Source organism: Suricata suricatta, chromosome 10 (genome assembly GCF_006229205.1).
Source record: "Suricata suricatta isolate VVHF042 chromosome 10, meerkat_22Aug2017_6uvM2_HiC, whole genome shotgun sequence".
NCBI classification, from domain to species: domain Eukaryota; kingdom Metazoa; phylum Chordata; class Mammalia; order Carnivora; family Herpestidae; genus Suricata; species Suricata suricatta.
In genome coordinates this window covers 82,294,459-82,308,519 of record NC_043709.1, presented here as the reverse complement: position 1 = coordinate 82,308,519, position 14,061 = coordinate 82,294,459, and the positions used below count along the sequence as shown (strand labels likewise).

The following is a 14,061-nucleotide window of genomic DNA, read 5'->3' as shown; positions in this document are numbered from 1 at the left end:
CTACACTCTAAGCTTTTTATCTTCCCACGTATATAGGAAAGATAAGTGGCAACTGTAATTGTTTGTAAAGTGTTCATGTTTCCGAAGTACATTTCAGTATAATAAACATACTCCATGTGTGTATGCCATTTCAGGTGAAAATGGAAATACCCCATGAACAATTAATCATCTTAATGCTGCTATTGCCATAATTTACCATCTTACTGGTTTCTTTTTCATGGCCTTAATCCTTTGCAGTCTGGCTTCTGACATTTTCAGTAACTACCTATTTCTTAACCACACTATAGAATATTACTCCATTAATAACTTCTACTCCAGCCACCAAACATTCTTAAAATTACAGAATTAATTATATGGGCAGGGGGAATCCTTTCACAGTGTATATATCTATCAAATTATCACGATACATGCCTTAACTAGTTTACATTTTACTTGTCAGTTATACCATAATACAGCTGGAAAAAATAACACAAAAATACTACATTCAAACTTAACTTGCCTAAAATTGTTCTTTTCTTTTTTTCTCTCTCACCATTTATTCTCTGGTACTCGTCCTCTGAATGTGTCACACGTACGTGTCCCACAAGATTCTGTCCTCCCTCTCTCTTCTAAGGTTTTTATTAAAATCCATCCCATTCATGTACTCTACCATTACTCTGTGAATGCTTTGCAAATTATGTCCTTTCCTCATCCTTTTCAAGTTCCAATTTCTCATTTACTTATTAAACATGTTGTATGGCCAATGGCAACTCAGAATTACTCTATGCAAAAGAAGACTCATCATCTGTCCCAACAAGAAATAAGGTTCTATGCATGACTCATCTGCTTCATTTGATGACATCTTCACATTGCAGGTCACTTTGTACCTTTAACTTCTCAGTTTTAATCTTCACAGACTGTCTGTCACCAAGTCCCTTCAGTATTTCTGAAATTCTTTGTCTTCTCTGTATCCAAAAAGACAAGACCTTATTTTGGTCTTGATCACCTCTATCACAGAACACTAATGGCCCTCTCACAAATATTTCAACCTTTCATCGTTCATCCTTTCATCAAATATTTAGCACTAATTTGCTACCTACCAAATGCTGTATTGGCCAAGGAACACAAAAATGAAATGACATTGTTCCTGACCTCAAGACATCTATAGTCTAGTGGAGAAAAAAACTGTGAAATAAAGTGATTAAATGCTATGAGGAATAAATAGTAAATCTTATGTAAGCATAAAGAGTGAGCACAGAAGCCATGTTTCTAAGCAGCCTTTAAGAAAATCCTTCTTAGAAGAGTTGATGCCTAGCTGAGTTTGAAAGGACATGTAGATATTATCCAGGAAAGTGAAGGGATAAATGACTTATAAAATGGTACAGCACGAATATTATCTCATCAGTGGAAGAAAGTGATAATAGGTCACAAAACCTGAGGTGTGGACATTTGTAGAGAGAGCTGCAGGTAGAGGAAGATAAAGAATTGCAGGATTTTGTTTATTTAAATTGTATTAATTTGACTTAACTAAGCCTCCAATATTTCCTCATATATCCCTTCATTCAATAAATAAAATTAGGTAACTATCATGTACTGATTTAGAATTATATAAGCCTTATAGTCTCAAGATATTTAAAATCTCATCATAGAAATAAATATTATAAGGGTTATAGTATAGATACAAATTTTATAATGAAGCAACATAAAATCCGGTGTCAGTACATCATCTAAACATGGAGGTACCTGATGTACTATCTACAGAGTACTTCCCACCTGAAATGCCATTAAAATGGAAAAAAAAATCTTAGTGATATATCTATTATCAGCATGGCACTACAGTTTGTTTGGATATTGTTGTTAGCCAGATACCCAAGCAAGTGTGTGGTAAGGAACAATAATCAATGATGAAATGGATTTTGAGAATACAATTCTGATCTGATCATTCCCTGCTGGAAAAATCCTCAATTGCTTTTCAATGCCTAATGTATAAAGTTTTAACTCTTTGAAGTGACATTCAGGGGTTCTTTTTTTTAAGTTTATTTATTTATTTTGAGAGAGACAGAGACAGTAAAAATGGAGGGTGGCAGAGAGAGGGAGAGAAAGCATCACAAGCAGGCTCTGAGCTATCAGTGCAGAGCTCAATGTGGGGCTTGAACTCACAAACCATCAGATCATGACCTGAGCTGAAACCTAGAGTTGGATGCATAACTCACTGAGGCACCAGGAATGCCATACATTTAGGGCTTCTGGAACCTGACCCTAAACTGCATTTGGAATCTACTTTGTTTTCCTTTGCCTAATTTATTTTCCCTATATCCCTAATAAACTAAATTATTTATTACCCATGATAGTACTTGATGTATTTTAATGTTTTTTTAATTAAACCACTATTCATCCCAATTCAGTCTCATTTGACAAAGCCCTAGAGGGTCCTCCCCCAATCTCTGTCTATTCAAATACTGGCTATCTTCAGTTACATCACTCCATCATGAAATAATCCCATATTTTCTCCATCAAACTATCTGTGACTTTTTAATGGAATCTATCATTTCCTGATACCTGTCTTTTTCTTGCATATAGCTTTTTGTATATTTAAAACAATGTCTTCGGTACAATAACATAATTAGTGTAACAAGGTTGTCCCTGTTACTTGTTTTGTCATATGTCATAGTATTTTGTAAGCCCAGTATTACCAAAATATCTTTAGAATGAGGGAATAAATTAACTCATTCATTACTTCATAATATCATTCATATTAACTGTGTTCATCACCTTATTTCAATCTATGAGAAATAATATAGTGCAATGGTTTAAAAGCTAGTTTTGTACCAGACATATCTGAGTTCAAGTCTTGCTTTTTCTAACTTTTTAGTCAATTTATTTGGCCCAACTAGACAACAGTTTCCTCATCTATAATAGTGAGTGTGTGTGTGCGTGTGTGTGTATGTGTATTTACAAAGAGAGAGAGAGAGAGAGAGAGATCTAAAGTGCACAATGCCTGAGGAAAAACTATATGTTTAATAAATGCTATCTACTATTATTAAAAAGTAGCATTACTAAGATTAGTACCATTTTTCAAGCTAATCAAAATTAGTTTGTTGATGGCCCTGTTTTCCTATTTCCCACCATTAAAAGATAAAGAAAAGATGTTTTAATGTATTTAATACAACTTAAACACAATGTGTTACAAATCTGACAGACAAGGATCGGACTGGTTGTCTATGTAAAAATAGAGAGTCAAGCATGACAACTTAGAACAAAGTCAAGGTCATCATCTAAATAAAAGTTTCCATAGTCTGCCAATTTTCTATAGACTGCTGCCACATCCTCTTAATGACCTTGAAACTTAATAGTTGACTAAATAATTTACTGTATGTGCAGTTAAATTTTCGTATTTGCTTAACCAGACAATATACACTGTTGAAAGCATCTGCTCGCCACTCTTCTAAGGGCACTGTACATACGGATAGAATGCATCCCTGTTATACACTCTTTAAATTTATGAAATAAATAGTTTAAGGTTTAGATAAATCAATGTTATAAGTAATTCCATTATTTTTTCCAGGCAAAATGAATAACAAATAAACAAAAAAGGCAAATAGTGATTCTCTCTTATATTCTTCCCCTGCTTTGACTTACAATAATGCCTTTCACAGCCAAGAAAATGTGAGACATTTCCATCCCCCACACAGTTTTTCCCCCTTGTCCATTAACCTTCCAAAGTTCAATGAAAAAATCAGTCATTTACACTTAGACCTAACATTTCTCGACACTACTCCTAAGAACGCATGAAAGAAGAAGGCGCGGGGCAGGAATACAGAAGACGCCCCTGTCTCACAGAGGAAGGTCAGGCAGCGAGAACCCCCGCCTTCGCTCTGCAGTCTGGAGCACTCAAGTCAGGACTCAGTCTCACTGCAACACTCGCCTCCTAATAGGTGGTGGAGACATGTTTAACTCTGACATAAATACAGAGAGGTTAGCCTGAGTCAGTTTTACTCAAACGTTTCTTTTGATCGTTAGCTTACAGCATCAGAATCCATGTAAAATGGAAACCAAAAACTGAGGTGCTACTACAATATAAAAATCATCCTTGTTCCTTTAAAGCAACCCAAACAACTCTTTTTCTGTCGTCACAATAATGGCATGGAGAGAAAACAACACGGTTTCATTGAGCATAATGCAGTCATATTTCTGGCTTTGTTTTGTAAACAATAAGGGTGTTTGGCAAAATCGGGTCACAAGGGAAATACAAGTTACAATAAAACATCCATAAAGGCTATATATAGCTCCTCCAGTCACAAGGGGCTGCAACTTTCTTCCTGCCTGCGACGGGCCAGGGGCTGCATATCTGGACAGCAAGATGGCTTTCAGGGGCACAGAAGCATTTTCTGCTTGCTTGTTTTTACTTTGTGACCTTCTCATCCTCCTTTCTGCATTTCCTACCTTTTCTCCACTTCCAGCTATCTGCGCAGGTCCTTTGGGTCAACTTTGACAAGTCCAGACTTCCTACTCAAGAGTCCATTTAGGTGGAGTGTCATGTATCAAGGCCTCTATGAACTCTAAAAAATTTCTTTTTTAAAAAAATATTTCTTTATTTGGGGGAGAGCACATGCAGGTGAGGGGCAGAGAGGGGAGCAGTGCTGGCAGGCTGACAGCAGTGAGCCTGATGTGGGGCTTGAACTCACAGACAGTGAGATCATGACCTGAACTGAAGTTGGATGCTCAACTGACTGAGCTACTCAGGTGCCCCTAAAATTTTTATTTTGGTATCATCACTCAATATTTATTTTTATCTATCAATTTAAACGCCTATGTGATTTGTTGCAATTTATGAATAGTCAATTTGCTTATCTACTCATTGTCTTTACATTTTTAAGTGAGTTAGGGGTTGAACTGTATTCACAAAAAATGTATGTTGAAGTTTTAACTTAGTGCCTGCAAATCTCACCTTTAATTTAAAAGAGAGTCTTTGCAGATTTAATTAAGAAGAGGTTATTAGGGCGGTCCCTAAGACTAGGGTCCTTTTAAGAAGATGGTCATGTAAAAACACAAATGGAGAGAACACCATGTGACAAAAGAGGCAGAGAGCAGAGGGACGCATTTGCAAACCAAGGAATGGCAAGGCCGGGTGGCCAACACCAGAAGCTAAAAAGAGGCAAAAGATTCTAAGAAAGGATTCTACTAAGGCTCTCAGAGGGAGCATGACTTTACTCACATCTTGACTTCAAACTTATAGCCTCCAGAATTGCAAAAAAATAAATTTCCATTGTTTTAAGCCACCCAGATTATGTTACTTAGCTATGGCAGCCTGAGGAAACTAATACAAAGACTATATTATAAATTCAAATACATTAATCTTTAAAAATTTTTTAAATGTTTATTTGTGTGTGTGTGTGTGTGTGTGTGTGTGTGTGTGTGTGTGAGAGAGAGAGAGAGCGAGAGAGAGAGAGAGAGAGAGCGCATGAACAGGGAGGGGAAGGGCAGAGAGAAAGGGAGACAGAATCTGAAGCAGGCTCTAGGCTCTGAGCTGCCAGCACAGAACCCAATGCGGGGCTCGAACTCACAAACCGTGAGATCATGACCTGAGCCAAAGTTGGACCCTTAAGTGACTGAGCCACCCAGGCACCCCTCAAATACATTAATCTTCATCAGAATGCGTGCAGATTATATTTTTAAGCAAGGCATATCTATTTCCCATTAGACTCCCATTGTCTGTCCAAACAAGCATAGTCATATGACCTTTTTCCTCTTTTTCTGCAGATACAGCTTTGGAAATAAAGCCATCTATCAACATTTCTTGCTTTCTTTCCTATTGTCCCCAACTCTACCCCATCACCCCAGATTAAGTGACTTCACATATATATTTTCTACATTATGGTAGTTTTTAATGACTTTCTTCCCATGTAAATCAATGTTTATAGAAACTAAAAACAGGGGCGCCTGGGTAGCTCAGTCAGTTGAGCATCTGAGTCTTGATTTCATCTCAGGTCATGATCCCAGAGCCTAACTTCAGGCTCTGTGCTGAGCATGGAGCCCACTTGAGATTCTCTCTATCTCCCTCTGTCCCTCTCCCCAAACTCATGCTCTCCTTCTCTCTCTCTAAAAAAACAAACAGAATTAAACTAAAACAAAAGTCATTCATAGTTCTTATTGGCTCATATTGGAACATAAAGATGTTCATTTTTATTAATATCAAATCCCTAGGAATTAGTCAAATTAAATATTAATAACATTTAAGAATACTAAATATTTTAATATAAATATTAATAAAACTGTCAAAATAAATGTATTAATAACTACTATATGTAAATTAATATAAATATTAAATGCTCAAAATAAATGTACATACAAACACACATTTAAGCACAATGTGTGTCACAAATAATAGACTCACAAATTCTGACATATATATGTGAGGATGTTCCGCTTCTAATACTGTAATTACTAAGCTGAAGTACATATATATTTTAATTTTGATAAGTATTGACAGATTAACATCAAATGTTCTTTCTTCAGTGTGAATTACAATATTCAGCTCTGATAAATTTGTGCACATGTATACCATGTACATTGTAATCTTATCCTTTATGTTCATGTATACATATGCTTCCTTAGGGAATAAATATTATTTAGCTAATATATAAATCCAGGGGTAATGACATCCAAATTTGGAGTGTGTGCGTATGTATGCATAATATCTCTCAGATACACACTCCCTCACATACACACTCATATTGCTATATGTGTATGCACAAAATAAATCCAGAGATGTACAGGAGAAAACATATTACATGAATCCTTATAGAAGATTAATTGAATGAGTGAAGAACAGGTATAGAAAAGAGAAATACTTTCCATTATACACTTTTTATTACATTTTAACTATTTACTTTGTATATGCAATATCATCTCTAAAACTAGATGCTTTTTTATAAATGTATATGAATATGGAATCATAAATGCCTCAGAAATTAAACCACATAAAACCCAGTTAAACTATGTTAGTGTAAATTTATTCTACATCAGTATAACAGGAAATCAAGTAAAATATCGTTAGCTAGAAATTTTGTTGCTAATACATTTTAGTGAAAATTGTTTTTATTATTGATCTGATTATATTATTCCTAAACATAAACACTTTAAAGTGACTTTAAGTAATTTATATATTTTTTCCTTTGAAACATACTTTGTAACAGTAAAAAGCCAACACCCTAAAAGAAAACCTCTAATTTTTAAATTTTACAATGTGTAAGGAGAGGATAGGAGGAATACTCATGGGTTCTAGATGGTTACATGAATGGCAATTGAAAGTCTTTTTTTTTGACAGAGTTGAGATCACTACACATTTTTAGTAGGTTCCCATTGTTTATAATAGATTGAATTTCCTAATAGCCTTTCGTGTCCTCCATAATACTAACTTTGAGAGCTACTGGGATAGATTCCCAATACTGAAATTACACAAGAAATGACTCTTCTGATTTAAAATGTCCAGTTGGAGAAGATCAAGCCAGAAATCTTACATTCAGCTTGAAACTTCAGAGTTACTCAAACTGTTAAACAAAACATTTTACTGAATACTTCAGTTTACGAAAAAAATAAACCTAGAAGCAACTACTGTTTGTGGAAACACAGAAACCTTTATAAGCACGTGAAGTACTATCTTCTAACTTGTTACTATCCCTCCCACTTTTAGGATTTCCAAGTTGCCTTATTGGCTATTTAATTAAATATGCCAAAAAGTTATGTGACACATCCACAGAATATCGATAGAAGTGGCATTTGGCACATGGTTTATTTATGTATTGCAAAACATAGTATGAGACAGTCTTCTGAAATTATTATTATGATCACTTCAATCTGTGCAGCATAACAATACAAGCCCCTTTAAAAAAAAAAAAAAACACAAATTGTTACTCTACCGCATTCAGAAAGACACACAATGCAGGCTCAGATCTTGGCAACCTGTGAAAGTGCCCAGTCGAAAATTACTAACAGCTGGAGATGACAGTTGTTTTAACAGCTGAGCTGACAGGATTAATTTAAATGCACTGAAATCAAAAGTAGATAACACCTGTTTAGTCTTCTAGGGCCATTCGACAAGGTAGGCCAAAGGAAAAATGCAGAGCCAGAACTGCATCTCTCTCTCCTCGAAGGACATAGGGGCTTCAGAGGAGAATGTCACCTTTTTGATGAAGGTGGGGTTAGATTTCAGCAGCAGGGGGCTGGTCAGCCTTTATCAGTTTTTAACATCTGGTTCCTATAATGTACCCCCTTCCCTTTTTTCATTCTCTGTCCAAGGTCTTTGACCCAAACCCAACAGTGGATAAAGATCACTAGATTTCAAAGCTACAGCTTCTCACTACAGCTTCCTAGAAATTCTCTTGGGTTAATTAATGTATTCTCTTTGAGCTTCACAGCCACTGCCACAGAAGAGCTGCTCTTTTTTTTTTTGCCCCCTCCTTTCTTATCTCTGGTTCCAAAATACATCATGTCATACAAGAGTTTGCATTTCAAATGGTTGCCACAAAAATTATTCAGTGGGTTTCTGTGTAGGCTATTTGTCAAGAGTTGATAGTTTTCATCTAAAAACTATTTTTCCAAAAAAAGAAATATTGAAATAAAAATTTTTGAATTGTGGAATAATGAAAAACTGGTTTAGGTTTATATGAATGAAAATGATAGGATATCGTGATTTCTTCAAAAGGTGCATGTAAGCCTAAATTCTTGTGCTCTTATTAACACAAGTATTTACACGAAGCAAAATCAAACAGTTTGAAAGCAGAAGTGTTTATTTTACATCACTTCCAAGAATTAGGACTTAAATTTACCTAAGGAACATAAAGACTATTTTCCCTCACACTGATAGTTTGGCCTAATATTAAGAATCCTGATATGCACAAATCAAAAACATTCTATTAAAATATTTTGCCAAAATTATGTCATTTACAGATAACAATAGTGTATGGAAGGGATGTTGAGCAGACACAAAGTCTGCTCTCCCAAATTCTACTCAAGTCTATACTGACCCCCATTTCAAAGCAAGTACCCTTCTGTTCTGTGAGAAGCATCTTCAGGACTAAGTTGGCTTCCTTCTTAGTCGGCTCTAGACATTGAAAAGCACAGAGCACAGGCTTTTATATTTTTTTAAATTTACAATCCAAATAAAAAGACTAGACAGACAATAATGATTTCCTTTTTTTTTCATTTGAGAAAAAAATCCATGTGCATAAGCAATTTGGAAGAGATCAAAATTTTCAAAATTCCAAAACTTTGGGGTTTTAAAAATGGTCAAAAGTGATGCATATGTGAGGTCCCTGGGTGGCTCAGTTGGTTGAGCATCCAACATCCACTCTGGTCATTGACCTCATAGCTCGTGGGTTTGAGCCCTGAGTCAGGCTCTGTCTTGATACCTCTTAGCCTGGAGCCGGCTTTGGAGCCTGTGTCTCTCTATGTCTCTCCACTGCTTGTGCTCTGTGTCTGTGTGTGTGTCTCGCTCTTTTAAAAATAAATAAATATTTTTAAAAATTTAAAAAGTGATGCATATGCAAAGTAGAGGCATTATTTATCTCAATTGATTATTAAAATATAGGAGATATTTTTTGGGTAGGCCAAACTTCTAGACACATAGTCTTTTTCATTTCCCTATTTCATAGAAATAAGTTTGGCATTAGAAATATTTTAAAAATACCTCAATTGTAGTAATCCAGAAAATCTTCTTGAAACATTCTGATTTAAAAAAAAAAGTGGCAAAGCTCATTTAACCTCACATTAACATAAATACATGAATGACTTATCTAACAAATAAAAATAAAACATCTTTAAAATTAATTTGAGGGGCACCTGAGTGGCTCAGTTGGTTGAGCATCCGACTTCAGCTTAGGTCATGATCTCACAGTTCGTGGGTTTGAGTCCCACATCGGGCTCTGTTCTGGCAGTTCAGAGCCTGGAACCTCCTTCTGATTCTGTGTCTACCTCTCCACTGCTCATGATCTGTCTCTCTCTGTCTCTCAAAAATACGTAAATAAATGTTTAAAAAAATTAATTTGAAAAACTTCTTATTCATTTTAATTTTATTCATCTGCACACACAGAAAGGTTCACTGAGTGTAACTGTTCTAAATAAGGGCAAAATGTTCCTATTTTTCCAAGTAATTTGCAATGGTATTGAAATATTTTTAAATCTTGGAGACTCATTAAATAATTGGATTCCTTGAACCAAATTGCAACAGTATTTTTTTTAAGCCAGGAAATGAATTATTTCTGGTAGTTATAGCTTCTACAACTAATATCTGATCAGTAACTGTATGATAGAAAATAGCTACTTATGATATATATTTCTCTTTTTATTAATAATCTAATAACCGATTCACACAAATATTAATTCTGGTGTGACTGAGGTTTTATTACCTAATGGGCTGCAATAAAGAAACTCTTGGTAGAATAACGACCATCATATTTTCTGGTCAACATCAAAGTTATGACTGTGTTATGGACAGTAAAAGTGTGATGACACACTTTAAATACTTTGGGTCAAAATATGTCTAGCAATAATTTGTTCTTCTTGGTAGCTTCTTTGAGCAATTTTCAAAGGAAAAACACAGATGGGAATTTTTTTCAGAAAGAAACATGTATGCTTTAAAGGACAATCTGTTATCTGGTATCAGCTATTAGATCTCTTTAGAGAAAGACGCAAGAAGAAAATTCAGAAAAAATATTAAATCATATAAGTAAGGCCAAACCAAATTGAAAGAAGCATAGGTTATTTATTGTTTCCTTCATATTCAGCATCTTCACTTGGGATAGAGGAGAGAAAACAGCAACTCGATAGAGTTTCAAGCTTGCATTATCAAAATCCCACTTGCTGATGAATCATTTTGTTTAAAAAAGATGAATATCGGCATACTACATTTCAGAAAATACATGCTTCTCATAAAATGTACACTAAAATACTTCTGTCTGAAGGCACATAAATAAAGTATGCAACATATAAGGAAGAAAAAAGACAAGAGAGACGTGACCTTCAAGAGGTAGTTATTGTGAGAACCAAGAGAAATTTGTTAAATGATGTGAAAAACAACCCTCGAACTATATTTCATTTTTCTCTTACATTCAGTTATGCCTTTAAAAAAATCACACAATTTTTTACATTTTTAATACACAATGTAATTGTATTTCTAAATACAATCTAATTGTATTTCTAAACCATTATGTTCCAGAAAAATCTCATTTTTTCTGTTTTATAATTATTTCAAAGTTTTTAGTCTACTGGGCATACAATAGTAATTGTTGATCTATTCTGTCTAATGATAGATTCTTCCACTTTTATCAAAGAAGGAGCAGTGCCTTCCCTGATTTTTATCTCTTTACACAACTAAGAGACTCAAAGAAGATAATTACAAACAATGCCTGAAGAATGGTTCAGTTAATGTTAATTTATACAACAAACTAATTACTACCAAATGGTAAAAATCACATGTGGAAATCCCTCTCTCCCACGCACATAACTAAACCAGCAGCCATCTGTCTCAGCCTGGGGAGAGCTCAGGGACACCCAGAGAGGAGAAGGGAAGGAAGGGTACAGACATACTAGCTCATTCACCTACACACACATCACAGGACGTGATCACCATGTTTCAGAGTGCTGAATGTGTTCAGGAAAAGCAAAAAAAGGTAAACCTATAGAAAAAAGGTGTTTCAAACACGTTTTAGTGTCCTGTAGTCATCACAGGTAGAAACCAACCTTGGCAAGTAAATGTTTATTTTGTTTTAGACAGAACTACATACTTTAAAACTGTCATTCTTTATCCATGTACCGTTTTGCTCCAGAAGAAAGAAGATGCATCCATGAATTTTCATAAAGAAGTTAATAATTTCTGAGCTCTGGAAAGCACGGGTCTATATTTTTGATAATCAGCAAAATAATCTCCTTATATGTTACGAATGTAATTTGAGATATACTTTCTAAACTATTTATATTGAAGTTAATATATTTTAAAAATGAAATAATGCGATCAATATTTTTCTATCTAATAGCCTATAATTATAGCAAATGCAACAAAAATAAAGGCAATATTCTCCCTTAAAATCACAGGGTGATTTCTGACATTTAAACAATAGTGGGTTTTCAGATGAAATAATCTAAATGGGAAAATATTAAAATGCTTTTTATTTTTATAAATTTAAAGAATATTCACTTATAGATGTGTTTCAGGTATGTTTTTAATGGCACTCAGATTTCCAAAATAGAGGGATAGGCCTATGAAAAAACTAGAATGAAAAAACTAGAAGTAGTGGCAATAATACTGATTTGCCCTAACATATATTCCCTATGGAACTGACGCTCTGGAATTGCCCTGCACATACTGGATGGTAGCTACCTTGATTCAAGATAGACCACACAGCAAACTCTGAAGCAAGTAGGTTATAGGAAATGTACACTCTTTCACCATCAATATAAAAAATTTCTACAGGGGCATCTGCATGGCTCAGTGGGTTAAGCATCCCACTTTGGCTTAGGGCATGATCTCATGGTTGGTGAGTTTGAGCCCTGCGTCAGGCTCTGTGCTGACAGCTCAGAGCCTGGAGCCTGTTTTGGATTCTGTGACTCCCTCTCTCTCTCTGCCCCTCCCGCTTGTGTTCTGTCTATCTCCCTCAAAAATAAATAAAAATTAAAAATAAAATTTAAAAAAACCAGATTTCTACACAAGGCATTACAAAAAGGTTGTATAACAATGCAGGAGGACCCTAGTACTAGAAATGAGGCCATGTAAAATTATTTATTGTTTCTTGAGGTTATTTCACAAAAGTTGACACAGAGTTTCTAGAAAATATTTTTTATGAAATTCTTCTTGGATGTTCACATTTTTTTCACTTCCTTTAGCAGATTTTAAATTATTGGATACATCTTTCCTACCATTCATCACCTTGTAACATATAAGTCCTACATGTGTAAAAACTAGAAAAGATTAATTTAGAGGCCATTACTATTTTGTGCATTCCACTTAACTAGTTAGGCATTTTAGCAAACAGTGTAGAACATATTCTTTTACACTTCAATGCTGCATTTTAATTCTGTCTATAGCAAACAGTAGAAAATTTGTAATTATCCATTTGGATAATATTTTTAAATTATCTTTCTCTTTTAGTTCTTCTATCTGTACTATTTTTATAGGTTGTTTTGGATGACCAGTGTAACTCAAGAATATTCTCATCTAAGTAAGAATCTTTTGAAACAAAAGCCTAATTTGTTTTGCCTTTTTATTGTCTTTTTAAATACATTAGAGATGGGTATAAACTGTACAATGTCTTTATCCAGAGTCTGTAAATTATGTTGTGATATTTTCATGTAAGATATCTTCATGACTGTCCAAAACTACAATTGGCACCTCTGTTAGAATCCGAAGTCACTTTAGAGATGACAGAACTCTGTAATTTTCATAATTTAGAAAATAAGGTAGGTAGGTCGATTTATTATCAACATTACCTTGACCTAGCTTGTAATACCACTGGGGATGCAGCTACATATAAGAGAATATTTTGTTTAAAAAAAAAAAAAAGAGATATAAACCCAGAATAATTCAGGATTCTAGTAAAAGCTAACATTAAGAGTGTCTGCCTTTCATTATTTGAACAAAATTATGGCAAAAGAATATAGATAAATTATAAGCCACAGATCTTATAAAAAGATCTTATCTTCTACCCCAATACATTCATTCTAGAGATTCATAGTGCAGACCAACAGTACACTTGCTTTTTATTTGGTTTACAGTGGAACACCTAATCAACCCAGTAATAAACCTTATGTATAATAGATCTGTAAAAGTTCACTGTTCTTTTTTCTTTTTGATCACGTTTCTTAATAATGAGCTCTCCAATCGCTTCTCGGCCTTTTGGCTAAGATCAAGTGTAGTATCTGTTCTTATCAGTTTAATAATGAGCTCTCCAATACTGTTAATATTCTTTTTTGCATACTGAGTTAACAAAAACATTGATATAATATTTCTAGAATTTTATGCCTGTAAAGAACTATGAAATCCATTCATTGTAATAATTCTATTTTTAAATAAAGAAAACTAAAGCAGTT

At 34.4% G+C, this 14,061-nt stretch overlaps 1 protein-coding gene and 1 pseudogene across 2 annotated transcripts in view; one reads left to right on the top strand and one right to left on the bottom strand.

The window, feature by feature from the left end:
• SOX5 (SRY-box transcription factor 5) overlaps positions 1-14,061 on the bottom strand; it is a 398,183-nt gene that overhangs the window by 261,900 nt on the left and 122,222 nt on the right. The window lies entirely within an intron of this gene.
• Positions 13,852-13,979, top strand: LOC115305739 (annotated as a pseudogene).